Here is a 27692-nt window from a genome sequence, read left to right on the forward strand (position 1 = left end):
CAACATTTAGTCACTTCTAGCCATGATGCTCAATTTATTTACGAATGTACCCTAGTTACTAGGGACCGTTTACGTTGGAGAACAAGATCTATTGTATGCCTGTGTATTTGGGGAAGTCAAATCTGAAATAATGATGAAATTGCGTGTATCCAAAGTTAAAACTCGTGATTTGTCGCCCTCTGGTGTGTAAAAGATGCAAAAGCTTACAGCACCTGGTATTCCCAGGCGGTCTCCCATCCAAGTACTGACCAGGCCCGAGCCTGCTTAGCTTCCGAGATCGGACGAGATCGGGCGTATTCAGGCTAGTATGGCCGTAAGCCGGGGAAGCTGTCCCTGACGCTCTACTTAAAGGGAAGGCAATATCCGTTTCTGCCGCTCATACTTGCAGTTGAACTGTCTCTCTACTCTAAAGTCCGGGACACACCAGCGCGCCGCAGACAGTCCCTGCTAACACGAAACGTTGTGGCAACGTTGTGCGTTAGCTGGGGTGCCACACCAGACCGGAACTATATTTTACAAAACGAACACATTGTCTTGATAAAACAGCTGTAATTGAGTGCCTGACACGCCAGTCAAGCGCAATCTTGAGAAGGTGTGCATTTCAGTAAGGATTTCAATTGACATGCAGTATGAAACTGAAAGGAGGTTGCATCACTATGATGCATAACATTGCATGTATTGTATTTTCAAGTGTGTGCATTCATCCTGTTGTCATTTTGTTTTGAAAGCAGAAGAATCATTCAACAGGTTGCTGAGACAAATGTAAACCAGTAAAACATATGAAGAGAAACAAACCTTGAATATAAGTTCAGTTGTATAAACATTTGACAAACTATGGTGAGGGGGTAAGAAAACACACAAATCCAGCAGCTCCTGTATTTCAATACACCAGAACCCAATATTATTGGCGAGTCGGGTAGTCCATCATCACAGTTCGAGGGCAGGCATCATTTCAGTAATTTCATCCCGTTGCATTCACATCCGTGCCTTGAATGAGATTGAATGTGATCTTTGCTCTCAAGTATGTTCCCAAGTTTTACACTTTCGTGCTTTGCATGAATGGGAATGGAACCGTGTGTGTTGAATGAGGCTCCTTGTGAGCACTGAACTTTGTCCAGTGGAGTTCCTTTTTGTGTTGCTGTAATTGTGTCATTTCTCGATGAGAAAGATTAGGCAACATTTAGTCACTTCTAGCCATGATGCTCAATTTATTTACGAATGTACCCTAGTTACTAGGGACCGTTTACGTTGGAGAACAAGATCTATTGTATGCCTGTGTATTTGGGGAAGTCAAATCTGAAATAATGATGAAATTGCGTGTATCCAAAGTTAAAACTCGTGATTTGTCGCCCTCTGGTGTGTAAAAGATGCAAAAGCTTACAGCACCTGGTATTCCCAGGCGGTCTCCCATCCAAGTACTGACCAGGCCAGAGCCTGCTTAGCTTCCGAGATCGGACGAGATCGGGCGTATTCAGGCTAGTATGGCCGTAAGCCAGGGAGGCTGTCCCTGACGCTCTACTTACAGGGAAGGCAATATCCTTTTCTGCCGTTCATACTTACAGTTGAACTGTCTCTCTACTCTAAAGCCCGGGACACACCAGTGCGCCGCAGACTGTCCCTGCTAACACGCCACGTTGTGGCAACGTTGTGGCAACGTTGTGCGTTAGCTGGGGTGCCACACCAGACCGGAACTATATTTTACAAAACGAACACATTGTCTTGATAAAACAGCTGTAATTGAGTGCCTGACACGCCAGTCAAGCGCAATCTTGAGAAGGTGTGCATTTCAGTAAGGATTTCAATTGACATGCAGTATGAAACTGAAAGGAGGTTGCATCACTATGATGCATAACATTGCATGTATTGTATTTTCAAGTGTGTGCATTCATCCTGTTGTCATTTTGTTTTGAAAGCAGAAGAATCATTCAACAGGTTGCTGAGACAAATGTAAACCAGTAAAACATATGAAGAGAAACAAACCTTGAATATAAGTTCAGTTGTTTAAACATTTGACAAACTATGGTGAGGGGGTAAGAAAACACACAAATCCAGCAGCTCCTGTATTTCAATACACCAGAACCCAATATTATTGGCGAGTCGGGTAGTCCATCATCACAGTTCGAGGGCAGGCATCATTTCAGTAATTTCATCCCGTTGCATTCACATCCGTGCCTTGAATGAGATTGAATGTGATCTTTGCTCTCAAGTATGTTCCCAAGTTTTACACTTTCGTGCTTTGCATGAATGGGAATGGAACCGTGTGTGTTGAATGAGGCTCCTTGTGAACACTGAACTTTGTCCGGTGGAGTTCCTTTTTGTGTTGCTGTAATTGTGTCATTTCTCGATGAGAAAGATTAGGCAACATTTAGTCACTTCTAGCCATGATGCTCAATTTATTTACGAATGTACCCTAGTTACTAGGGACCGTTTACGTTGGAGAACAAGATCTATTGTATGCCTGTGTATTTGGGGAAGTCAAATCTGAAATAATGATGAAATTGCGTGTATCCAAAGTTAAAACTCGTGATTTGTCGCCCTCTGGTGTGTAAAAGATGCAAAAGCTTACAGCACCTGGTATTCCCAGGCGGTCTCCCATCCAAGTACTGACCAGGCCCGAGCCTGCTTAGCTTCCGAGATCGGACGAGATCGGGCGTATTCAGGCTAGTATGGCCGTAAGCCGGGGAAGCTGTCCCTGACGCTCTACTTAAAGGGAAGGCAATATCCGTTTCTGCCGCTCATACTTGCAGTTGAACTGTCTCTCTACTCTAAAGTCCGGGACACACCAGCGCGCCGCAGACAGTCCCTGCTAACACGAAACGTTGTGGCAACGTTGTGCGTTAGCTGGGGTGCCACACCAGACCGGAACTATATTTTACAAAACGAACACATTGTCTTGATAAAACAGCTGTAATTGAGTGCCTGACACGCCAGTCAAGCGCAATCTTGAGAAGGTGTGCATTTCAGTAAGGATTTCAATTGACATGCAGTATGAAACTGAAAGGAGGTTGCATCACTATGATGCATAACATTGCATGTATTGTATTTTCAAGTGTGTGCATTCATCCTGTTGTCATTTTGTTTTGAAAGCAGAAGAATCATTCAACAGGTTGCTGAGACAAATGTAAACCAGTAAAACATATGAAGAGAAACAAACCTTGAATATAAGTTCAGTTGTATAAACATTTGACAAACTATGGTGAGGGGGTAAGAAAACACACAAATCCAGCAGCTCCTGTATTTCAATACACCAGAACCCAATATTATTGGCGAGTCGGGTAGTCCATCATCACAGTTCGAGGGCAGGCATCATTTCAGTAATTTCATCCCGTTGCATTCACATCCGTGCCTTGAATGAGATTGAATGTGATCTTTGCTCTCAAGTATGTTCCCAAGTTTTACACTTTCGTGCTTTGCATGAATGGGAATGGAACCGTGTGTGTTGAATGAGGCTCCTTGTGAGCACTGAACTTTGTCCAGTGGAGTTCCTTTTTGTGTTGCTGTAATTGTGTCATTTCTCGATGAGAAAGATTAGGCAACATTTAGTCACTTCTAGCCATGATGCTCAATTTATTTACGAATGTACCCTAGTTACTAGGGACCGTTTACGTTGGAGAACAAGATCTATTGTATGCCTGTGTATTTGGGGAAGTCAAATCTGAAATAATGATGAAATTGCGTGTATCCAAAGTTAAAACTCGTGATTTGTCGCCCTCTGGTGTGTAAAAGATGCAAAAGCTTACAGCACCTGGTATTCCCAGGCGGTCTCCCATCCAAGTACTGACCAGGCCAGAGCCTGCTTAGCTTCCGAGATCGGACGAGATCGGGCGTATTCAGGCTAGTATGGCCGTAAGCCAGGGAGGCTGTCCCTGACGCTCTACTTACAGGGAAGGCAATATCCTTTTCTGCCGTTCATACTTACAGTTGAACTGTCTCTCTACTCTAAAGCCCGGGACACACCAGTGCGCCGCAGACTGTCCCTGCTAACACGCCACGTTGTGGCAACGTTGTGGCAACGTTGTGCGTTAGCTGGGGTGCCACACCAGACCGGAACTATATTTTACAAAACGAACACATTGTCTTGATAAAACAGCTGTAATTGAGTGCCTGACACGCCAGTCAAGCGCAATCTTGAGAAGGTGTGCATTTCAGTAAGGATTTCAATTGACATGCAGTATGAAACTGAAAGGAGGTTGCATCACTATGATGCATAACATTGCATGTATTGTATTTTCAAGTGTGTGCATTCATCCTGTTGTCATTTTGTTTTGAAAGCAGAAGAATCATTCAACAGGTTGCTGAGACAAATGTAAACCAGTAAAACATATGAAGAGAAACAAACCTTGAATATAAGTTCAGTTGTTTAAACATTTGACAAACTATGGTGAGGGGGTAAGAAAACACACAAATCCAGCAGCTCCTGTATTTCAATACACCAGAACCCAATATTATTGGCGAGTCGGGTAGTCCATCATCACAGTTCGAGGGCAGGCATCATTTCAGTAATTTCATCCCGTTGCATTCACATCCGTGCCTTGAATGAGATTGAATGTGATCTTTGCTCTCAAGTATGTTCCCAAGTTTTACACTTTCGTGCTTTGCATGAATGGGAATGGAACCGTGTGTGTTGAATGAGGCTCCTTGTGAACACTGAACTTTGTCCGGTGGAGTTCCTTTTTGTGTTGCTGTAATTGTGTCATTTCTCGATGAGAAAGATTAGGCAACATTTAGTCACTTCTAGCCATGATGCTCAATTTATTTACGAATGTACCCTAGTTACTAGGGACCGTTTACGTTGGAGAACAAGATCTATTGTATGCCTGTGTATTTGGGGAAGTCAAATCTGAAATAATGATGAAATTGCGTGTATCCAAAGTTAAAACTCGTGATTTGTCGCCCTCTGGTGTGTAAAAGATGCAAAAGCTTACAGCACCTGGTATTCCCAGGCGGTCTCCCATCCAAGTACTGACCAGGCCCGAGCCTGCTTAGCTTCCGAGATCGGACGAGATCGGGCGTATTCAGGCTAGTATGGCCGTAAGCCGGGGAAGCTGTCCCTGACGCTCTACTTAAAGGGAAGGCAATATCCGTTTCTGCCGCTCATACTTGCAGTTGAACTGTCTCTCTACTCTAAAGTCCGGGACACACCAGCGCGCCGCAGACAGTCCCTGCTAACACGAAACGTTGTGGCAACGTTGTGCGTTAGCTGGGGTGCCACACCAGACCGGAACTATATTTTACAAAACGAACACATTGTCTTGATAAAACAGCTGTAATTGAGTGCCTGACACGCCAGTCAAGCGCAATCTTGAGAAGGTGTGCATTTCAGTAAGGATTTCAATTGACATGCAGTATGAAACTGAAAGGAGGTTGCATCACTATGATGCATAACATTGCATGTATTGTATTTTCAAGTGTGTGCATTCATCCTGTTGTCATTTTGTTTTGAAAGCAGAAGAATCATTCAACAGGTTGCTGAGACAAATGTAAACCAGTAAAACATATGAAGAGAAACAAACCTTGAATATAAGTTCAGTTGTATAAACATTTGACAAACTATGGTGAGGGGGTAAGAAAACACACAAATCCAGCAGCTCCTGTATTTCAATACACCAGAACCCAATATTATTGGCGAGTCGGGTAGTCCATCATCACAGTTCGAGGGCAGGCATCATTTCAGTAATTTCATCCCGTTGCATTCACATCCGTGCCTTGAATGAGATTGAATGTGATCTTTGCTCTCAAGTATGTTCCCAAGTTTTACACTTTCGTGCTTTGCATGAATGGGAATGGAACCGTGTGTGTTGAATGAGGCTCCTTGTGAGCACTGAACTTTGTCCGGTGGAGTTCCTTTTTGTGTTGCTGTAATTGTGTCATTTCTCGATGAGAAAGATTAGGCAACATTTAGTCACTTCTAGCCATGATGCTCAATTTATTTACGAATGTACCCTAGTTACTAGGGACCGTTTACGTTGGAGAACAAGATCTATTGTATGCCTGTGTATTTGGGGAAGTCAAATCTGAAATAATGATGAAATTGCGTGTATCCAAAGTTAAAACTCGTGATTTGTCGCCCTCTGGTGTGTAAAAGATGCAAAAGCTTACAGCACCTGGTATTCCCAGGCGGTCTCCCATCCAAGTACTGACCAGGCCAGAGCCTGCTTAGTTTCCGAGATCGGACGAGATCGGGCGTATTCAGGCTAGTATGGCCGTAAGCCAGGGAGGCTGTCCCTGACGCTCTACTTAAAGGGAAGGCAATATCCTTTTCTGCCGTTCATACTTACAGTTGAACTGTCTCTCTACTCTAAAGCCCGGGACACACCAGTGCGCCGCAGACAGTCCCTGCTAACACGCCACGTTGTGGCAACGTTGTGGCAACGTTGTGCGTTAACTGGGGTGCCACACCAGACCGGAACTATATTTTACAAAACGAACACATTGTCTTGATAATACAGCTGTAATTGAGTGCCTGACACGCCAGTCAAGCGCAATCTTGAGAAGGTGTGCATTTCAGTAAGGATTTCAATTGACATGCAGTATGAAACTAAAAGGAGGTTGCATCACTATGATGCATAACATTGCATGTATTGTATTTTCAAGTGTGTGCATTCATCCTGTTGTCATTTTGTTTTGAAAGCAGAAGAATCATTCAACAGGTTGCTGAGACAAATGTAAACCAGTAAAACATATGAAGAGAAACAAACCTTGAATATAAGTTCAGTTGTTTAAACATTTGACAAACTATGGTGAGGGGGTAAGAAAACACACAAATCCAGCAGCTCCTGTATTTCAATACACCAGAACCCAATATTATTGGCGAGTCGGGTAGTCCATCATCACAGTTCGAGGGCAGGCATCATTTCAGTAATTTCATCCCGTTGCATTCACATCCGTGCCTTGAATTAGATTGAATGTGATCTTTGCTCTCAAGTATGTTCCCAAGTTTTACACTTTCGTGCTTTGCATGAATGGGAATGGAACCGTGTGTGTTGAATGAGGCTCCTTGTGAGCACTGAACTTTGTCCGGTGGAGTTCCTTTTTGTGTTGCTGTAATTGTGTCATTTCTCGAAGAGAAAGATTAGGCAACATTTAGTCAATTCTAGCCATGATGCTCAATTTATTTACGAATGTACCCTAGTTACTAGGGACCGTTTACGTTGGAGAACAAGATCTATTGTATGCCTGTGTATTTTGGGAAGTCAAATCTGAAATAATGATGAAATTGTGTGAATCCAAAGTTAAAACTCGTGATTTGTCGCCCTCTGGTGTGTAAAAGGTGCAAAAGCTTACAGCACCTGGTATTCCCAGGCGGTCTCCCATCCAAGTACTGACCAGGCCCGAGCCTGCTTAGCTTCCGAGATCGGACGAAATCAGGCGTATTCAGGCTAGTACGGCCGTAAGCCAGGGAGGCTGTCCCTGACGCTCTACTTAAAGGGAAGGCAATATCCGTTTCTGCCGCTCATACTTGCAGTTGAACTGTCTCTCTACTCTAAAGTCCGGGACACACCAGCGCGCCGCAGACAGTCCCTGCTAACACGAAACGTTGTGGCAACGTTGTGCGTTAGCTGGGGTGCCACACCAGACCGGAACTATATTTTACAAAACGAACACATTGTCTTGATAAAACAGCTGTAATTGAGTGCCTGACACGCCAGTCAAGCGCAATCTTGAGAAGGTGTGCATTTCAGTAAGGATTTCAATTGCCATGCAGTATGAAACTGAAAGGAGGTTGCATCACTATGATGCATAACATTGCATGTATTGTATTTTCAAGTGTGTGCATTCATCCTGTTGTCATTTTGTTTTGAAAGCAGAAGAATCATTCAACAGGTTGCTGAGACAAATGTAAACCAGTAAAACATATGAAGAGAAACAAACCTTGAATATAAGTTCAGTTGTTTAAACATTTGACAAACTATGGTGAGGGGGTAAGAAAACACACAAATCCAGCAGCTCCTGTATTTCAATACACCAGAACCCAATATTATTGGCGAGTCGGGTAGTCCATCATCACAGTTCGAGGGCAGGCATCATTTCAGTAATTTCATCCCGTTGCATTCACATCCGTGACTTGAATGAGATTGAATGTGATCTTTGCTCTCAAGTATGTTCCCAAGTTTTACACTTTCGTGCTTTGCATGAATGGGAATGGAACCGTGTGTGTTGAATGAGGCTCCTTGTGAGCACTGAACTTTGTCCGGTGGAGTTCCTTTTTGTGTTGCTGTAATTGTGTCATTTCTCGATGAGAAAGATTAGGCAACATTTAGTCACTTCTAGCCATGATGCTCAATTTATTTACGAATGTACCCTAGTTACTAGGGACCGTTTACGTTGGAGAACAAGATCTATTGTATGCCTGTGTATTTGGGGAAGTCAAATCTGAAATAATGAAGAAATTGCGTGTATCCAAAGTTAAAACTCGTGATTTGTCGCCCTCTGGTGTGTAAAAGATGCAAAAGCTTACAGTACCTGGTATTCCCAGGCAGTCTCCCATCCAAGTACTGACCAGGCCGGAGCCTGCTTAGCTTCCGAGATCGGACGAGATCGGGCGTATTCAGGCTAGTATGGCCGTAAGCCTGGGAGGCTGTCCCTGATGCTCTACTTAAAGGGAAGGCAATATCCGTTTCTGCCGCTCATACTTGCAGTTGAACTGTCTCTCTACTCTAAAGTCCGGGACACACCAGCGCGCCGCAGACAGTCCCTGCTAACACGAAACGTTGTGGCAACGTTGTGCGTTAGCTGGGGTGCCACACCAGACCGTAACTGTATTTTACAAAACGAACACATTGTCTTGATAAAACAGCTGTAATTGAGTGCCTGACACGCCAGTCAAGCGCAATCTTGAGAAGGTGTGCATTTCAGTAAGGATTTCAATTGACATGCAGTATGAAACTGAAAGGAGGTTGCATCACTATGATGCATAACATTGCATGTATTGTATTTTCAAGTGTGTGCATTCATCCTGTTGTCATTTTGTTTTGAAAGCAGAAGAATCATTCAACAGGTTGCTGAGACAAATGTAAACCAGTAAAACATATGAAGAGAAACAAACCTTGAATATAAGTTCAGTTGTTTAAACATTTGACAAACTATGGTGAGGGGGTAAGAAAACACACAAATCCAGCAGCTCCTGTATTTCAATACACCAGAACCCAATATTATTGGCGAGTCGGGTAGTCCATCATCACAGTTCGAGGGCAGGCATCATTTCAGTAATTTCATCCCGTTGCATTCACATCCGTGCCTTGAATGAGATTGAATGTGATCTTTGCTCTCAAGTATGTTCCCAAGTTTTACACTTTCGTGCTTTGCATGAATGGGAATGGAACCGTGTGTGTTGAATGAGGCTCCTTGTGAACACTGAACTTTGTCCGGTGGAGTTCCTTTTTGTGTTGCTGTAATTGTGTCATTTCTCGATGAGAAAGATTAGGCAACATTTAGTCACTTCTAGCCATGATGCTCAATTTATTTACGAATGTACCCTAGTTACTAGGGACCGTTTACGTTGGAGAACAAGATCTATTGTATGCCTGTGTATTTGGGGAAGTCAAATCTGAAATAATGATGAAATTGCGTGTATCCAAAGTTAAAACTCGTGATTTGTCGCCCTCTGGTGTGTAAAAGATGCAAAAGCTTACAGCACCTGGTATTCCCATGCGGTCTCCCATCCAAGTACTGACCAGGCCGGAGCCTGCTTAGCTTCCGAGATCGGACGAGATCGGGCGTATTCAGGCTAGTATGGCCGTAAGCAGGGGAAGCTGTCCCTGACGCTCTACTTAAAGGGAAGGCAATATCCGTTTCTGCCGCTCATACTTGCAGTTGAACTGTCTCTCTACTCTAAAGTCCGGGACACACCAGCGCACCGCAGACAGTCCCTGCTAACACGAAAAGTTGTGGCAACGTTGTGCGTTAGCTGGGGTGCCACACCAGACCGGAACTATATTTTACAAAACGAACACATTGTCTTGATAAAACAGCTGTAATTGAGTGCCTGACACGCCAGTCAAGCGCAATCTTGAGAAGGTGTGCATTTCAGTAAGGATTTCAATTGACATGCAGTATGAAACTGAAAGGAGGTTGCATCACTATGATGCATAACATTGCATGTATTGTATTTTCAAGTGTGTGCATTCATCCTGTTGTCATTTTGTTTTGAAAGCAGAAGAATCATTCAACAGGTTGATGAGACAAATGTAAACCAGTAAAACATATGAAGAGAAACAAACCTTGAATATAAGTTCAGTTGTATAAACATTTGACAAACTATGGTGAGGGGGTAAGAAAACACACAAATCCAGCAGCTCCTGTATTTCAATACACCAGAACCCAATATTATTGGCGAGTCGGGTAGTCCATCATCACAGTTCGAGGGCAGGCATCATTTCAGTAATTTCATCCCGTTGCATTCACATCCGTGCCTTGAATGAGATTGAATGTGATCTTTGCTCTCAAGTATGTTCCCAAGTTTTACACTTTCGTGCTTTGCATGAATGGGAATGGAACCGTGTGTGTTGAATGAGGCTCCTTGTGAGCACTGAACTTTGTCCGGTGGAGTTCCTTTCTGTGTTGCTGTAATTGTGTCATTTCTCGATGAGAAAGATTAGGCAACATTTAGTCACTTCTAGCCATGATGCTCAATTTATTTACGAATGTACCCTAGTTACTAGGGACCGTTTACGTTGGAGAACAAGATCTATTGTATGCCTGTGTATTTGGGGAAGTCAAATCTGAAATAATGATGAAATTGCGTGTATCCAAAGTTAAAACTCGTGATTTGTTGCCCTCTGGTGTGTAAAAGATGCAAAAACTTACAGCACCTGGTATTCCCAGGCGGTCTCCCATCCAAGTACTGACCAGGCCCGAGCCTGCTTAGCTTCCAAGATCGGACGAGATCGGGCGTATTCAGGCTAGTATGGCCGTAAGCCAGGGAAGCTGTCCCTGACGCTCTACTTAAAGGGAAGGCAATATCCGTTTCTGTCGCTCATACTTGCTGTTGAACTGTCTCTCTACTCTAAAGTCCGGGACACACCAGCGCGCCGCAGACAGTCCCTGCTAACACGAAACGTTGTGGCAACGTTGTGCGTTAGCTGGGGTGCCACACCAGACCGGAACTATATTTTACAAAACGAACACATTGTCTTGATAATACAGCTGTAATTGAGTTCCTGACACGCCAGTAAAGCGCAATCTTGAGAAGGTGTCCATTTTAAAAAGGATTTCAATTGACATGCAGTATGAAACTGAAAGGAGGTTGCATCACTATGATGCATAACATTGCATGTATTGTATTTTCAAGTGTGTGCATTCATCCTGTTGTCATTTTGTTTTGAAAGCAGAAGAATCATTCAACAGGTTGCTGAGACAAATGTAAACCAGTAAAACATATGAAGAGAAACAAACCTTGAATATAAGTTCAGTTGTTTAAACATTTGACAAACTATGGTGAGGGGGTAAGAAAACACACAAATCCAGCAGCTCCTGTATTTCAATACACCAGAACCCAATATTATTGGCGAGTCGGGTAGTCCATCATCACAGTTCGAGGGAAGGCATCATTTCAGTAATTTCATCCCGTTGCATTCACATCCGTGCCTTGAATGAGAATGAATGTGATCTTTGCTCTCAAGTATGTTCCCAAGTTTTACACTTTCGTGCTTTGCATGAATGGGAATGGAACCGTGTGTGTTGAATGAGGCTCCTTGTGAGCACTGAACTTTGTCCGGTGGAGTTCCTTTTTGTGTTGCTGTAATTGTGTCAATTCTCGATGAGAAAGATTAGGCAACATTTAGTCACTTCTAGCCATGATGCTCAATTTATTTACGAATGTACCCTAGTTACTAGGGACCGTTTACGTTGGAGAACAAGATCTATTGTATGCCTGTGTATTTGGGGAAGTCAAATCTGAAATAATGATGAAATTGCGTGTATCCAAAGTTAAAACTCGTGATTTGTTGCCCTCTGGTGTGTAAAAGATGCAAAAACTTACAGCACCTGGTATTCCCAGGCGGTCTCCCATCCAAGTACTGACCAGGCCCGAGCCTGCTTAGCTTCCAAGATCGGACGAGATCGGGCGTATTCAGGCTAGTATGGCCGTAAGCCAGGGAAGCTGTCCCTGACGCTCTACTTAAAGGGAAGGCAATATCCGTTTCTGTCGCTCATACTTGCTGTTGAACTGTCTCTCTACTCTAAAGTCCGGGACACACCAGCGCGCCGCAGACAGTCCCTGCTAACACGAAACGTTGTGGCAACGTTGTGCGTTAGCTGGGGTGCCACTCCAGACCGGAACTATATTTTACAAAACGAACACATTGTCTTGATAAAACAGCTGTAATTGAGTTCCTGACACGCCTGTCAAGCGCAATCTTGAGAAGGTGTGCATCTCAGTAAGGATTTCAATTGACATGCAGTATGAAACTGAAAGGAGGTTGCATCACTATGATGCATAACATTGCATGTATTGTATTTTCAAGTGTGTGCATTCATCCTGTTGTCATTTTGCTTTGAAAGCAGAAGAATCATTCAACAGGTTGCTGAGACAAATGTAAACCAGTAAAACATATGAAGAGAAACAAACCTTGAATATAAGTTCAGTTGTTTAAACATTTGACAAACTATGGTGAGGGGGTAAGAAAACACACAAATCCAGCAGCTCCTGTATTTCAATACACCAGAACCCAATATTATTGGCGAGTCGGGTAGTCCATCATCACAGTTCGAGGGCAGGCATCATTTCAGTAATTTCATCCCGTTGCATTCACATCCGTGCCTTGATTGAGATTGAATGTGATCTTTGCTCTCAAGTATGTTCCCAAGTTTTACACTTTCGTGCTTTGCATGAATGGGAATGGAACCGTGTGTGTTGAATGAGGCTCCTTGTGAGCACTGAACTTTGTCCGGTGGAGTTCCTTTTTGTGTTGCTGTAATTGTGTCATTTCTCGATGAGAAAGATTAGGCAACATTTAGTCACTTCTAGCCATGATGCTCAATTTATTTACGAATGTACCCTAGTTACTAGGGACCGTTTACGTTGGAGAACAAGATCTATTGTATGCCTGTGTATTTGGGGAAGTCAAATCTGAAATAATGATGAAATTGCGTGTATCCAAAGTTAAAACTCGTGATTTGTCGCCCTCTGGTGTGTAAAAGATGCAAAAGCTTACAGCACCTGGTATTCCCAGGCGGTCTCCCATCCAAGTACTGACCAGGCCCTAGCCTGCTTAGCTTCCGAGATCGGACGAGATCTGGCGTATTCAGGCTAGTATGGCCGTAAGCCAGGGAGGCTGTCCCTGACGCTCTACTTAAAGGGAAGGCAATATCCGTTTCTGCTGCTCATACTTGCAGTTGAACTGTCTCTCTACTCTAAAGTCCGGGACACACCAGCGCGCCGCAGACAGTCCCTGCTAACACGAAACGTTGTGGCAACGTTGTGCGTTAGCTGGGGTGCCACACCAGACCGGAACTATATTTTACAAAACGAACACATTGTCTTGATAATACAGCTGTAATTGAGTGCCTGACACGCCAGTCAAGCGCAATCTTGAGAAGGTGTGCATTTCAATAAGGATTTCAAATGACATGCAGTATGAAACTGAAAGGAGGTTGCATCACTATGATGCATAACATTGCATGTATTGTATTTTCAAGTGTGTGCATTCATCCTGTTGTCATTTTGTTTTGAAAGCAGAAGAATCATTCTTGCTGAGGTTGCTGAGACAAATGTAAACCAGTAAAACATATGAAGAGAAACAAACCTTGAATATAAGTTCAGTTGTTTAAACATTTGACAAACTATGGTGAGGGGGTAAGAAAACACACAAATCCAGCAGCTCCTGTATTTCAATTCACCAGAACCCAATATTATTGGCGAGTCGGGTAGTCCATCATCACAGTTCGAGGGCAGGCATCATTTCAGTAATTTCATCCCGTTGCATTCACATCCGTGCCTTGAATGAGATTGAATGTGATCTTTGCTCTCAAGTATGTTCCCAAGTTTTACACTTTCGTGCTTTGCATGAATGGGAATGGAACCGTGTGTGTTGAATGAGGCTCCTTGTGAGCACTGAACTTTGTCCGGTGGAGTTCCTTTTTGTGTTGCTGTAATTGTGTCATTTCTCGATGAGAAAGATTAGGCAACATTTAGTCACTTCTAGCCATGATGCTCAATTTATTTACGAATGTACCCTAGTTACTAGGGACCGTTTACGTTGGAGAACAAGATCTATTGTATGCCTGTGTATTTGGGGAAGTCAAATCTGAAATAATGATGAAATTGCGTGTATCCAAAGTTAAAACTCGTGATTTGTCGCCCTCTGGTGTGTAAAAGATGCAAAAGCTTACAGCACCTGGTATTCCCAGGCGGTCTCCCATGCAAGTACTGACCAGGAACGAGCCTGCTTAGCTTCCGAGATCGGACGAGATCGGGCGTATTCAGGCTAGTAGGGCCGTAAGCCAGGAAGGCTGTCCCTGACGCTCTACTTAAAGGGAAGGCAATATCCGTTTCTGCCGTTCATACTTACAGTTGAACTGTCTCTCTTCTCTAAAGCCTGGGACACACCAGCGCGCCGCAGACAGTCCCTGCTAACACGCCACGTTGTGGCAACATTGTGGCAACGTCGTGCGTTAGCTGGGGTGCCACACCAGACCGGAACTATATATTACAAAACGAACACATTGTCTTGATAAAACAGCTGTAATTGAGTGCCTGACACGCCAGTCAAGCGCAATCTTGAGAAGGTGTGCATTTCAGTAAGGATTTCAATTGACATGCAGTATGAAACTGAAAGGAGGTTGCATCACTATGATGCATAACATTGCATGTATTGTATTTTCAAGTGTGTGCATTCATCCTGTTGTCATTTTGTTTTGAAAGCAGAAGAATCATTCAACAGGTTGCTGAGACAAATGTAAACCAGTAAAACATATGAAGAGAATCAAACCTTGAATATAAGTTCAGTTGTTTAAACATTTGACAAACTATGGTGAGGGGGTAAGAAAACACACAAATCCAGCAGCTCCTGTATTTCAATACACCAGAACCCAATATTATTGGCGAGTCGGGTAGTCCATCATCACAGTTCGAGGGCAGGCATCATTTCAGTAATTTCATCCCGTTGCATTCACATCCGTGCCTTGAATGAGATTGAATGTGATCTTTGCTCTCAAGTATGTTCCCAAGTTTTACACTTTCGTGCTTTGCATGAATGGGAATGGAACCGTGTGTGTTGAATGAGGCTCCTTGTGAGCACTGAACTTTGTCCGGTGGAGTTCCTTTTTGTGTTGCTGTGATTGTGTCATTTCTCGATGAGAAAGATTAGGCAACATTTAGTCACTTCTAGCCATGATGCTCAATTTATTTACGAATGTACCCTAGTTACTAGGGACCGTTTACGTTGGAGAACAAGATCTATTGTATGCCTGTGTATTTGGGGAAGTCAAATCTGAAATAATGATGAAATTGCGTGTATCCAAAGTTAAAACTCGTGATTTGTCGCCCTCTGGTGTGTAAAAGATGCAAAAGCTTACAGCACCTGGTATTCCCAGGCGGTCTACCATCCAAGTACTGACCAGGCCCGAGCCTGCTTAGCTTCCGAGATCGGACGAGATCGGGCGTATTCAGGCTAGTATGGCCGTAAGCCAGGGAGGCTGTCCCTGACGCTCTACTTAAAGGGAAGGCAATATCCGTTTCTGCCGCTCATACTTGCAGTTGAACTGTCTCTCTACTCTAAAGTCCGGGACACACCAGCGCGCCGCAGACAGTCCCTGCTAACACGAAACGTTGTGGCAACGTTGTGCGTTAGCTGGGGTGCCACACCAGACCGGAACTATATTTTACAAAACGAACACATTGTCTTGATAATACAGCTGTAATTGAGTGCCTGACACGCCAGTCAAGCGCAATCTTGAGAAGGTGTGCATTTCAGTAAGGATTTCAATTGACATGCAGTATGAAACTGAAAGGAGGTTGCATCACTATGATGCATAACATTGCATGTATTGTATTTTCAAGTGTGTGCATTCATCCTGTTGTCATTTTGTTTTGAAAGCAGAAGAATCATTCAACAGGTTGATGAGACAAATGTAAACCAGTAAAACATATGAAGAGAAACAAACCTTGAATATAAGTTCAGTTGTTTAAACATTTGACAAACTATGGTGAGGGGGTAAGAAAACACACAAATCCAGCAGCTCCTGTATTTCAATACACCAGAACCCAATATTATTGGCGAGTCGGGTAGTCCATCATCACAGTTCGAGGGCAGGCATCATTTCAGTAATTTCATCCCGTTGCATTCACATCCGTGCCTTGAATGAGATTGAATGTGATCTTTGCTCTCAAGTATGTTCCCAAGTTTTACACTTTCGTGCTTTGCATGAATGGGAATGGAACCGTGTGTGTTGAATGAGGCTCCTTGTGAGCACTGAACTTTGTCCGGTGGAGTTCCTTTTTGTGTTGCTGTAATTGTGTCATTTCTCGATGAGAAAGATTAGGCAACATTTAGTCACTTCTAGCCATGATGCTCAATTTATTTACGAATGTACCCTAGTTACTAGGGACCGTTTACGTTGGAGAACAAGATCTATTGTATGCCTGTGTATTTGGGGAAGTCAAATCTGAAATAATGATGAAATTGCGTGTATCCAAAGTTAAAACTCGTGATTTGTCGCCCTCTGGTGTGTAAAAGATGCAAAAGCTTACAGCACCTGGTAATCCCAGGCAGTCTCCCATCCAAGTACTGACCAGGCCCGAGCCTGCTTAGCTTCCGAGATCAGGCGTATTCAGGCTAGTATGGCCGTAAGCCAGGGAGGCTGTCCCTGACGCTCTACTTAAAGGGAAGGCAATATCCGTTTCTGCCGCTCATACTTGCAAATGAACTGTCTCTCTACTCTAAAGTCCGGGACACACCAGCGCGCCGCAGACAGTCCCTGCTAACACGAAACGTTGTGGCAACGTTGTGGCAACGTTGTGCGTTAGCTGGGGTGCCACACCAGACCGGAACTATATTTTACAAAACGAACACATTGTCTTGATAAAACAGCTGTAATTGAGTGCCTGACACGCCAGTCAAGCGCAATCTTGAGAAGGTGTGCATTTCAGTAAGGATTTCAATTGACATGCAGTATGAAACTGAAAGGAGGTTGCATCACTATGATGCATAACATTGCATGTATTATATTTTCAAGTGTGTGCATTCATCCTGTTGTCATTTTGTTTTGAAAGCAGAAGAATCATTCAACAGGTTGCTGAGACAAATGTAAACCAGTAAAACATATGAAGAGAAACAAACCTTGAATATAAGTTCAGTTGTTTAAACATTTGACAAACTATGGTGAGGGGGTAAGAAAACACACAAATCCAGCAGCTCCTGTATTTCAATACACCAGAACCCAATATTATTGGCGAGTCGGGTAGTCCATCATCACAGTTCGAGGGCAGGCATCATTTCAGTAATTTCATCCCGTTGCATTCACATCCGTGCCTTGAATGAGATTGAATGTGATCTTTGCTCTCAAGTATGTTCCCAAGTTTTACACTTTCGTGCTTTGCATGAATGGGAATGGAACCGTGCGTGTTGAATGAGGCTCCTTGTGAACACTGAACATTGCCCGGTGGAGTTCCTTTTTGTGTTGCTGTAATTGTGTCATTTCTCGATGAGAAAGATTAGGCAACATTTAGTCACTTCTAGCCATGATGCTCAATTTATTTACGAATGTACCCTAGTTACTAGGGACCGTTTACGTTGGAGAACAAGATCTATTGTATGCCTGTGAATTTGGGGAAGTCAAATCTGAAATAATGATGAAATTGCGTGTATCCAAAGTTAAAACTCGTGATTTGTCGCCCTCTGGTGTGTAAAAGATGCAAAAGCTTACAGCACCTGGTATTCCCAGGCGGTCTCCCATCCAAGTACTAACCAGGCCCGAACCTGCTTAGCTTCCGAGATCGGACGAGATCGGGCGTATTCAGACTAGTATGGCCGTAAGCCAGGGAGGCTGTCCCTGACCCTCTACTTAAAGGGAAGGCAATATCCGTTTCTGCCACTCATACTTGCAGTTGAACTGTCTCTCTACTCTAAAGTCCGGGACACACCAGCACGCTGCAGACAGTCCCTGCTAACACGAAACGTTGTGGCAACGTTGTGCGTTAGCTGGGGTGCCACACCAGACCGGAACTATATTTTACAAAACGAACACATTGTCTTGATAATACAGCTGTAATTGAGTGCCTGACACGCCAGTCAAGCGCAATCTTGAGAAGGTGTGCATTTCAGTAAGGATTTCAATTGACATGCAGTATGAAACTGAAAGGAGGTTGCATCACTATGATGCATAACATTGCATGTATTGTATTTTCAAGTGTGTGCATTCATCCTGTTGTCATTTTGTTTTGAAAGCAGAAGAATCATTCAACAGGTTGCTGAGACAAATGTAAACCAGTAAAACATATGAAGAGAAACAAACCTTGAATATAAGTTCAGTTGTTTAAACATTTGACAAACTATGGTGAGGGGGTAAGAAAACACACAAATCCAGCAGCTCCTGTATTTCAATACACCAGAACCCAATATTATTGGCGAGTCGGGTAGTCCATCATCACAGTTCGAGGGCAGGCATCATTTCAGTAATTTCATCCCGTTGCATTCACATCCGTGCCTTGAATGAGATTGAATGTGATCTTTGCTCTCAAGTATGTTCCCAGGTTTTACACTTTCGTGCTTTGCATGAATGGGAATGGAACCGTGTGTGTTGAATGAGGCTCCTTGTGAGCACTGAACTTTGTCCGGTGGAGTTCCTTTTTGTGTTGCTGTAATTGTGTCATTTCTCGATGAGAAAGATTAGGCAACATTTAGTCACTTCTAGCCATGATGCTCAATTTATTTACGAATGTACCCTAGTTACTAGGGACCGTTTACGTTGGAGAACAAGATCTATTGTATGCCTGTGTATTTGGGGAAGTCAAATCTGAAATAATGATGAAATTGCGTGTATCCAAAGTTAAAACTCGTGATTTGTCGCCCTCTGGTGTGTAAAAGATGCCAAAGCCTACAGCACCTGGTATTCCCAGGCGGTCTCCCATCCAAGTACTGACCAGGCCCGAGCCTGCTTAGCTTCCGAGATCGGACGAGATCGGGCGTATTCAGGCTAGTATGGCCGTAAGCCAGGAAGGCTGTCCCTGACGCTCTACTTAAAGGGAAGGCAATATCCGTTTCTGCTGTTCATACTTACAGTTGAACTGTCTCTCTACTCTAAAGCCCGGGACACACCAGCGCGCCGCAGACAGTCCCTGCTAACACGCCACGTTGTGGCAACATTGTGGCAACGTTGTGCGTTAGCTGGGGTGCCACACCAGACCGGAACTATATATTACAAAACGAACACATTCTCTTGATAAAACAGCTGTAATTGAGTGCCTGACACGCCAGTCAAGCGCAATCTTGAGTAGGTGTGCATTTCAGTAAGGATTTCAATTGACATGCAGTATGAAACTGAAAGGAGGTTGCATCACTATGATGCATAACATTGCATGTATTGTATTTTCAAGTGTGTGCATTCATCCTGTTGTCATTTTGTTTTGAAAGCAGAAGAATCATTCAACAGGTTGCTGAGACAAATGTAAACCAGTAAAACATATGAAGAGAAACAAACCTTGAATATAAGTTCAGTTGTTTAAACATTTGACAAACTATGGTGAGGGGGTAAGAAAACACACAAATCCAGCAGCTCCTGTATTTCAATACACCAGAACCCAATATTATTGGCGAGTCGGGTAGTCCATCATCACAGTTCGAGGGCAGGCATCATTTCAGTAATTTCATCCCGTTGCATTCACATCCGTGCCTTGAATGAGATTGAATGTGATCTTTGCTCTCAAGTATGTTCCCAAGTTTTACACTTTCGTGCTTTGCATGAATGGGAATGGAACCGTGTGTGTTGAATGAGGCTCCTTGTGAGCACTGAACTTTGTCCGGTGGAGTTCCTTTTTGTGTTGCTGTAATTGTGTCATTTCTCGATGAGAAAGATTAGGCAACATTTAGTCACTTCTAGCCATGATGCTCAATTTATTTACGAATGTACCCTAGTTACTAGGGACCGTTTACGTTGGAGAACAAGATCTATTGTATGCCTGTGTATTTGGGGAAGTCAAATCTGAAATAATGATGAAATTGCGTGTATCCAAAGTTAAAACTCGTGATTTGTCGCCCTCTGGTGTGTAAAAGATGCAAAAGCTTACAGCACCTGGTATTCCCAGGCAGTCTCCCATCCAAGTACTGACCAGGCCCGAGCCTGCTTAGCTTCCGAGATCGGACGAGATCGGGCGTTTTCAGGCTAGTATGGCCGTAAGCCAGGGAGGCTGTCCCTGACGCTCTACTTAAAGGGAAGGCAATATCCGTTTCTGCCGCTCATACTTGCAGTTGAACTGTCTCTCTACTCTAAAGTCCGGGACACACCAGCGCGCCGCAGACAGTCCCTGCTAACACGAAACGTTGTGGCAACGTTGTGCGTTAGCTGGGGTGCCACACCAGACCGGAACTATATTTTACAAAACGAACACATTGTCTTGATAATACAGCTGTAATTGAGTGCCTGACACGCCAGTCAAGCGCAATCTTGAGAAGGTGTGCATTTCAATAAGGATTTCAATTGACATGCAGTATGAAACTGAAAGGAGGTTGCATCACTATGATGCATAACATTGCATGTATTGTATTTTCAAGTGTGTGCATTCATCCTGTTGTCATTTTGTTTTGAAAGCAGAAGAATCATTTTTGCTGAGGTTGCTGAGACAAATGTAAACCAGTAAAACATATGAAGAGAAACAAACCTTGAATATAAGTTCAGTTGTTTAAACATTTGACAAACTATGGTGAGGGGGTAAGAAAACACACAAATCCAGCAGCTCCTGTATTTCAATACACCGGAACCCAATATTATTGGCGAGTCGGGTAGTCCATCATCACAGTTCGAGGGCAGGCATCATTTCAGTAATTTCATCCCGTTGCATTCACATCCGTGCCTTGAATGAGATTGAATGTGATCTTTGCTCTCAAGTATGTTCCCAAGTTTTACACTTTCGTGCTTTGCATGAATGGGAATGGAACCGTGTGTGTTGAATGAGGCTCCTTGTGAGCACTGAACTTTGTCCGGTGGAGTTCCTTTTTGTGTTGCTGTAATTGTGTCATTTCTCGATGAGAAAGATTAGGCAACATTTAGTCACTTCTAGCCATGATGCTCAATTTATTTACGAATGTACCCTAGTTACTAGGGACCGTTTACGTTGGAGAACAAGATCTATTGTATGCCTGTGTATTTGGGGAAGTCAAATCTGAAATAATGATGAAATTGCGTGTATCCAAAGTTAAAACTCGTGATTTGTCGCCCTCTGGTGTGTAAAAGATGCAAAAGCTTACAGCACCTGGTATTCCCAGGCGGTCTCCCATCCAAGTACTGACCAGGCCCGAGCCTGCTTAGCTTCCGAGATCGGACGAGATCGGGCGTATTCAGGCTAGTATGGCCGTAAGCCAGGGAGGCTGTCCCTGACGCTCTACTTATAGGGAAGGCAATATCCGTTTCTGCCGTTCATACTTACAGTTGAACTGTCTCTCTACTCTAAAGCCCGGGACACACCAGCGCGCCGCAGACAGTCCCTGCTAACACGCCACGTTGTGGCAACGTTGTGCGTTAGCTGGGGTGCCACACCAGACCGGAACTATATTTTACAAAACGAACACATTGTCTTGATAATACAGCTGTAATTGAGTGCCTGACACGCCAGTCAAGCGCAATCTTGAGAAGTTGTGCATTTCAGTAAGGATTTCAATTGACATGCAGTATGAAACTGAAAGGAGGTTGCATCACTATGATGCATAACATTGCATGTATTGTATTTTCAAGTGTGTGCATTCATCCTGTTGTCATTTTGTTTTGAAAGCAGAAGAATCATTCAACAGGTTGCTGAGACAAATGTAAACCAGTAAAACATATGAAGAGAAACAAACCTTGAATATAAGTTCAGTTGTTTAAACATTTGACAAACTATGGTGAGGGGGTAAGAAAACACACAAATCCAGCAGCTCCTGTATTTCAATACACCAGAACCCAATATTATTGGCGAGTCGGGTAGTCCATCATCACAGTTCGAGGGCAGGCATCATTTCAGTAATTTCATCCCGTTGCATTCACATCCGTGCCTTGAATGAGATTGAATGTGATCTTTGCTCTCAAGTATGTTCCCAAGTTTTACACTTTCGTGCTTTGTATGAATGGGAATGGAACCGTGTGTGTTGAATGAGGCTCCTTGTGAGCACTGAACTTTGTCCGGTGGAGTTCCTTTTTGTGTTGCTGTAATTGTGTCATTTCTCGATGAGAAAGATTAGGCAACATTTAGTCACTTCTAGCCATGATGCTCAATTTATTTACAAATGTACACTAGTTAATAGGGACCGTTTACGTTGGAGAACAAGATCTATTGTATGCCTGTGTATTTGGGGAAGTCAAATCTGAAATAATGATGAAATTGCGTGTATCCAAAGTTAAAACTCGTGATTTGTCGCCCTCTGGTGTGTAAAAGATGCAAAAGCTTACAGCACCTGGTATTCCCAGGCGGTCTCCCATCCAAGTACTGACCAGGCCCGAGCCTGCTTAGCTTCTGAGATCGGACGTATTCAGGCTAGTATGGCCGTAAGCTGTCCCTGACGCTCTACTTAAAGGGAAGGCAATATCCGTTTCTGCCGCTCATACTTGCAGTTGAACTGTCTCTCTACTCTAAAGTCCGGGACACACCAGCGCGCCGCAGACAGTCCCTGCTAACACGAAACGTTGTGGCAACATTGTGCGTTAGCTGGGGTGCCACACCAGACCGGAACTATATTTTACAAAACGAACACATTGTCTTGATAATACAGCTGTAATTGAGTGCCTGACACGCCAGTCAAGCGCAATCTTGAGAAGGTGTGCATTTCAGTAAGGATTTCAATTGACATGCAGTATGAAACTGAAAGGAGGTTGCATCACTATGATGCATAACATTGCATGTATTGTATTTTCAAGTGTGTGCATTCATCCTGTTGTCATTTTGTTTTGAAAGCAGAAGAATCATTCAACAGGTTGCTGAGACAAATGTAAACCAGTAAAACATATGAAGAGAAACAAACCTTGAATATAAGTTCAGTTGTTTAAACATTTGACAAACTATGGTGAGGGGGTAAGAAAACACACAAATCCAGCAGCTCCTGTATTTCAATACACCAGAACCCAATATTATTGGCGAGTCGGGTAGTCCATCATCACAGTTCGAGGGCAGGCATCATTTCAGTAATTTCATCCCGTTGCATTCACATCCGTGCCTTGAATGAGATTGAATGTGATCTTTGCTCTCAAGTATGTTCCCAAGTTTTACACTTTCGTGCTTTGCATGAATGGGAATGGAACCGTGTGTGTTGAATGAGGCTCCTTGTGAGCACTGAACTTTGTCCGGTGGAGTTCCTTTTTGTGTTGCTGTAATTGTGTCATTTCTCGATGAGAAAGATTAGGCAACATTTAGTCACTTCTAGCCATGATGCTCAATTTATTTACGAATGTACCCTAGTTACTACGGACCGTTTACGTTGGAGAACAAGATCTATTGGATGCCTGTGTATTTGGGGAAGTCAAATCTGAAATAATAATGAAATTGCGTGTATCCAAAGTTAAAACTCGTGATTTGTCGCCCTCTGGTGTGTAAAAGATGCAAAAGCTTACAGCACCTGGTATTCCCAGGTGGTCTCCCATCCAAGTACTGACCAGGCCCGAGCCTGCTTAGCTTCTGAGATCGGACGTATTCAGGCTAGTATGGCCGTAAGCTGTCCCTGACGCTCTACTTAAAGGGAAGGCAATATCCGTTTCTGCCGCTCATACTTGCAGTTGAACTGTCTCTCTACTCTAAAGTCCGGGACACACCAGCGCGCCGCAGACAGTCCCTGCTAACACGAAACGTTGTGGCAACGTTGTGCGTTAGCTGGGGTGCCACACCAGACCGGAACTATATTTTACAAAACGAACACATTGTCTTGATAATACAGCTGTAATTGAGTGCCTGACACGCCAGTCAAGCGCAATCTTGAGAAGGTGTGCATTTCAGTAAGGATTTCAATTGACATGCAGTATGAAACTGAAAGGAGGTTGCATCACTATGATGCATAACATTGCATGTATTGTATTTTCAAGTGTGTGCATTCATCCTGTTGTCATTTTGTTTTGAAAGCAGAAGAATCATTCAACAGGTTGCTGAGACAAATGTAAACCAGTAAAACATATGAAGAGAAACAAACCTTGAATATAAGTTCAGTTGTTTAAACATTTGACAAACTATGGTGAGGGGGTAAGAAAACACACAAATCCAGCAGCTCCTGTATTTCAATACACCAGAACCCAATATTATTGGCGAGTCGGGTAGTCCATCATCACAGTTCGAGGGCAGGCATCATTTCAGTAATTTCATCCCGTTGCATTCACATCCGTGCCTTGAATGAGATTGAATGTGATCTTTGCTCTCAAGTATGTTCCCAAGTTTTACACTTTCGTGCTTTGCATGAATGGGAATGGAACCGTGTGTGTTGAATGAGGCTCCTTGTGAGCACTGAACTTTGTCCGGTGGAGTTCCTTTTTGTGTTGCTGTAATTGTGTCATTTCTCGATGAGAAAGATTAGGCAACATTTAGTCACTTCTAGCCATGATGCTCAATTTATTTACGAATGTACCCTAGTTACTACGGACCGTTTACGTTGGAGAACAAGATCTATTGGATGCCTGTGTATTTGGGGAAGTCAAATCTGAAATAATGATGAAATTGCGTGTATCCAAAGTTAAAACTCGTGATTTGTCGCCCTCTGGTGTGTAAAAGATGCAAAAGCTTACAGCACCTGGTATTCCCAGGCGGTCTCCCATCCAAGTACTGACCAGGCCCGAGCCTGCTTAGCTTCCGAGATCAGACGAGATCGGGCGTATTCAGGCTAGTATGGCCGTAAGCCAGGGAGGCTGTCCCTGACGCTCTACTTAAAGGGAAGGCAATATCCGTTTCTGCCGTTCATACTTACAGTTGAACTGTCTCTCTACTCTAAAGCCCGGGACACACCAGCGCGCCGCAGACAGTCCCTGCTTACATGCCACATTGTGGCAACGTTGTGCGTTAGCTGGGGTGCCACACCAGACCGGAACTATTTTTTACAAAACGAACACATTGTCTTGATAAAACAGCTGTAATTGAGTGCCTGACACGCCAGTCAAGCTCAATCTTGAGAAGGTGTGCATTTCAGTAAGGATTTCAATTGACATGCAGTATGAAGCTGAAAGGAGGTTGCATCACTATGATGCATAACATTGCATGTATTGTATTTTCAAGTGTGTGCATTCATCCTGTTGTCATTTTGTTTTGAAAGCAGAAGAATCATTCAACAGGTTGCTGAGACAAATGTAAACCAGTAAAACATATGAAGAGAAACAAACCTTGAATATAAGTTCAGTTGTTTAAACATTTGACAAACTATGGTGAGGGGGTAAGAAAACACACAAATCCAGCAGCTCCTGTATTTCAATACACCAGAACCCAATATTATTGGCGAGTCGGGTAGTCCATCATCACAGTTCGAGGGCAGGCATCATTTCAGTAATTTCATCCCGTTGCATTCACATCCGTGCCTTGAATGAGATTGAATGTGATCTTTGCTCTCAAGTATGTTCCCAAGTTTTACACTTTCGTGCTTTGCATGAATGGGAATGGAACCGTGTGTGTTGAATGAGGCTCCTTGTGAGCACTGAACTTTGTCCGGTGGAGTTCCTTTTTGTGTTGCTGTAATTGTGTCATTTCTCGATGAGAAAGATTAGGCAACATTTAGTCACTTCTAGCCATGATGCTCAATTTATTTACGAATGTACCCTAGTTACTAGGGACCGTTTACGTTGGAGAACAAGATCTATTGTATGCCTGTGTATTTGGGGAAGTAAAATCTGAAATAATGATGAAATTGTGTGTATCCAAAGTTAAAACTCGTGATTTGTCGCCCTCTGGTGTGTAAAAGGTGCAAAAGCTTACAGCACCTGGTATTCCCAGGCGGTCTCCCATCCAAGTACTGACCAGGCCCGAGCCCGCTTGGCTTCCGAGATCGGATGAGATCGGGCGTATTCAGGCTAGTATGGCCGTAAGCCAGGGAGGCTGTCCCTGACGCTCTACTTAAAGGGAAGGCAATATCCGTTTCTGCCGTTCATACTTACAGTTGAACTGTCTCTCTACTCTAAAGCCCGGGACACACCAGCGCGCCGCAGCCAGTCCCTGCTAACACGCCACGTTGTGGCAACATTGTGGCAACGTTGTGCGTTAGCTGGGGTGCCACACCAGACCGGAACTATATATTACAAAACGAACACATTGTCTTGATAAAACAGCTGTGATTGAGTGCCTGACACGCCAGTCAAGCGCAATCTTGAGAAGGTGTGCATTTCAGTAAGGATTTCAATTGACATGCAGTATGAAACTGAAAGGAGGTTGCATCACTATGATGCATAACATTGCATGTATTGTATTTTCAAGTGTGTGCATTCATCCTGTTGTCATTTTGTTTTGAAAGCAGAAGAATCATTCAACAGGTTGCTGAGACAAATGTAAACCAGTAAAACATATGAAGAGAAACAAACCTTGAATATAAGTTCAGTTGTTTAAACATTTGACAAACTATGGTGAGGGGGTAAGAAAACACACAAATCCAGCAGCTCCTGTATTTCAATACACCAGAACCCAATATTATTGGCGAGTCGGGTAGTCCATCATCACAGTTCGAGGGCAGGCATCATTTCAGTAATTTCATCCCGTTGCATTCACATCCGTGCCTTGAATGAGATTGAATGTGATCTTTGCTCTCAAGTATGTTCCCAAGTTTTACACTTTCGTGCTTTGCATGAATGGGAATGGAACCGTGTGTGTTGAATGAGGCTCCTTGTGAGCACTGAACTTTGTCCGGTGGAGTTCCTTTTTGTGTTGCTGTAATTGTGTCATTTCTCGATGAGAAAGATTAGGCAACATTTAGTCACTTCTAGCCATGATGCTCAATTTATTTACGAATGTACCCTAGTTACTAGGGACCGTTTACGTTGGAGAACAAGATCTATTGTATGCCTGTGTATTTGGGGAAGTCAAATCTGAAATAATGATGAAATTGCGCGTATCCAAAGTTAAAAATCGTGATTTGTCGCCCTCTGGTGTGTAAAAGATGCAAAAGCTTACAGCACCTGGTATTCCCAGGCGCTCTCCCATCCAAGTACTGACCAGGCCCGAGCCTGCTTAGCTTCCGAGATCGGACGAGATCGGGCGTATTCAGGCTAGTATGGCCGTAAGCCAGGGAGGCTGTCCCTGACGCTCTACTTAAAGGGAAGGCAATATCCGTTTCTGCCGCTCATACTTGCAGTTGAACTGTCTCTCTACTCTAAAGCCCGGGACACACCAGCGCGCCGCAGCCAGTCCCTGCTAACACGCCACGTTGTGGCAACATTGTGGCAACGTTGTGCGTTAGCTGGGGTGCCACACCAGACCGGAACTATATATTACAAAACGAACACATTGTCTTGATAAAACAGCTGTAATTGAGTGCCTGACACGCCAGTCAAGCGCAATCTTGAGAAGGTGTGCATTTCAGTAAGGATTTCAATTGACATGCAGTATGAAACTGAAAGGA

General features: G+C 43.6%; 21 non-coding genes and 3 pseudogenes across 21 annotated transcripts; all 24 read right to left on the minus strand.

Moving 5' to 3' along the window:
• Positions 1–200: 200 nt before the first annotated feature.
• LOC136737038 (5S ribosomal RNA) lies at positions 201–319 on the minus strand. The gene has a single exon (XR_010812012.1). It is a non-coding gene; the product is annotated as a 5S ribosomal RNA (ribosomal RNA).
• A 1055-nt stretch (positions 320–1374) lies between these two features.
• LOC136737168 (5S ribosomal RNA) lies at positions 1375–1493 on the minus strand. Its single transcript, XR_010812137.1, has one exon. It is a non-coding gene; the product is annotated as a 5S ribosomal RNA (ribosomal RNA).
• A 1066-nt stretch (positions 1494–2559) lies between these two features.
• Positions 2560–2678, minus strand: LOC136737039 (5S ribosomal RNA). The gene has a single exon (XR_010812013.1). It is a non-coding gene; the product is annotated as a 5S ribosomal RNA (ribosomal RNA).
• Positions 2679–3733: 1055 nt separating this feature from the next.
• Positions 3734–3852, minus strand: LOC136737169 (5S ribosomal RNA). Its single transcript, XR_010812138.1, has one exon. It is a non-coding gene; the product is annotated as a 5S ribosomal RNA (ribosomal RNA).
• A 1066-nt stretch (positions 3853–4918) lies between these two features.
• Positions 4919–5037, minus strand: LOC136737040 (5S ribosomal RNA). Its single transcript, XR_010812014.1, has one exon. It is a non-coding gene; the product is annotated as a 5S ribosomal RNA (ribosomal RNA).
• Positions 5038–6092: 1055 nt separating this feature from the next.
• Positions 6093–6211, minus strand: LOC136736678 (5S ribosomal RNA). Its single transcript, XR_010811736.1, has one exon. It is a non-coding gene; the product is annotated as a 5S ribosomal RNA (ribosomal RNA).
• A 1066-nt stretch (positions 6212–7277) lies between these two features.
• LOC136736720 (5S ribosomal RNA) lies at positions 7278–7396 on the minus strand. The gene has a single exon (XR_010811776.1). It is a non-coding gene; the product is annotated as a 5S ribosomal RNA (ribosomal RNA).
• Positions 7397–8451: 1055 nt separating this feature from the next.
• LOC136736739 (5S ribosomal RNA) lies at positions 8452–8570 on the minus strand. The gene has a single exon (XR_010811795.1). It is a non-coding gene; the product is annotated as a 5S ribosomal RNA (ribosomal RNA).
• Positions 8571–9625: 1055 nt separating this feature from the next.
• Positions 9626–9744, minus strand: LOC136737311 (5S ribosomal RNA). Its single transcript, XR_010812275.1, has one exon. It is a non-coding gene; the product is annotated as a 5S ribosomal RNA (ribosomal RNA).
• Positions 9745–10799: 1055 nt separating this feature from the next.
• LOC136737390 (5S ribosomal RNA) lies at positions 10800–10918 on the minus strand. Its single transcript, XR_010812352.1, has one exon. It is a non-coding gene; the product is annotated as a 5S ribosomal RNA (ribosomal RNA).
• A 1055-nt stretch (positions 10919–11973) lies between these two features.
• Positions 11974–12092, minus strand: LOC136737391 (5S ribosomal RNA). Its single transcript, XR_010812353.1, has one exon. It is a non-coding gene; the product is annotated as a 5S ribosomal RNA (ribosomal RNA).
• Positions 12093–13147: 1055 nt separating this feature from the next.
• Positions 13148–13266, minus strand: LOC136737302 (5S ribosomal RNA). Its single transcript, XR_010812266.1, has one exon. It is a non-coding gene; the product is annotated as a 5S ribosomal RNA (ribosomal RNA).
• A 1058-nt stretch (positions 13267–14324) lies between these two features.
• LOC136736850 (5S ribosomal RNA) lies at positions 14325–14443 on the minus strand. Its single transcript, XR_010811890.1, has one exon. It is a non-coding gene; the product is annotated as a 5S ribosomal RNA (ribosomal RNA).
• A 1066-nt stretch (positions 14444–15509) lies between these two features.
• LOC136737244 (5S ribosomal RNA) lies at positions 15510–15628 on the minus strand. Its single transcript, XR_010812210.1, has one exon. It is a non-coding gene; the product is annotated as a 5S ribosomal RNA (ribosomal RNA).
• A 1055-nt stretch (positions 15629–16683) lies between these two features.
• Positions 16684–16792, minus strand: LOC136736935 (uncharacterized; annotated as a pseudogene).
• A 1066-nt stretch (positions 16793–17858) lies between these two features.
• On the minus strand, positions 17859–17977 carry LOC136737230 (5S ribosomal RNA). The gene has a single exon (XR_010812196.1). It is a non-coding gene; the product is annotated as a 5S ribosomal RNA (ribosomal RNA).
• Positions 17978–19032: 1055 nt separating this feature from the next.
• Positions 19033–19151, minus strand: LOC136737139 (5S ribosomal RNA). The gene has a single exon (XR_010812110.1). It is a non-coding gene; the product is annotated as a 5S ribosomal RNA (ribosomal RNA).
• Positions 19152–20217: 1066 nt separating this feature from the next.
• Positions 20218–20336, minus strand: LOC136737166 (5S ribosomal RNA). The gene has a single exon (XR_010812135.1). It is a non-coding gene; the product is annotated as a 5S ribosomal RNA (ribosomal RNA).
• A 1058-nt stretch (positions 20337–21394) lies between these two features.
• On the minus strand, positions 21395–21513 carry LOC136737041 (5S ribosomal RNA). Its single transcript, XR_010812015.1, has one exon. It is a non-coding gene; the product is annotated as a 5S ribosomal RNA (ribosomal RNA).
• Positions 21514–22568: 1055 nt separating this feature from the next.
• On the minus strand, positions 22569–22677 carry LOC136736933 (uncharacterized; annotated as a pseudogene).
• Positions 22678–23723: 1046 nt separating this feature from the next.
• On the minus strand, positions 23724–23832 carry LOC136736932 (uncharacterized; annotated as a pseudogene).
• Positions 23833–24878: 1046 nt separating this feature from the next.
• LOC136737106 (5S ribosomal RNA) lies at positions 24879–24997 on the minus strand. The gene has a single exon (XR_010812079.1). It is a non-coding gene; the product is annotated as a 5S ribosomal RNA (ribosomal RNA).
• A 1055-nt stretch (positions 24998–26052) lies between these two features.
• LOC136737204 (5S ribosomal RNA) lies at positions 26053–26171 on the minus strand. Its single transcript, XR_010812170.1, has one exon. It is a non-coding gene; the product is annotated as a 5S ribosomal RNA (ribosomal RNA).
• Positions 26172–27237: 1066 nt separating this feature from the next.
• Positions 27238–27356, minus strand: LOC136736639 (5S ribosomal RNA). The gene has a single exon (XR_010811700.1). It is a non-coding gene; the product is annotated as a 5S ribosomal RNA (ribosomal RNA).
• Positions 27357–27692: the final 336 nt, after the last annotated feature.

Source organism: Amia ocellicauda, unplaced genomic scaffold (assembly GCF_036373705.1).
Source record: "Amia ocellicauda isolate fAmiCal2 unplaced genomic scaffold, fAmiCal2.hap1 HAP1_SCAFFOLD_47, whole genome shotgun sequence".
Classification (NCBI taxonomy): domain Eukaryota; kingdom Metazoa; phylum Chordata; class Actinopteri; order Amiiformes; family Amiidae; genus Amia; species Amia ocellicauda.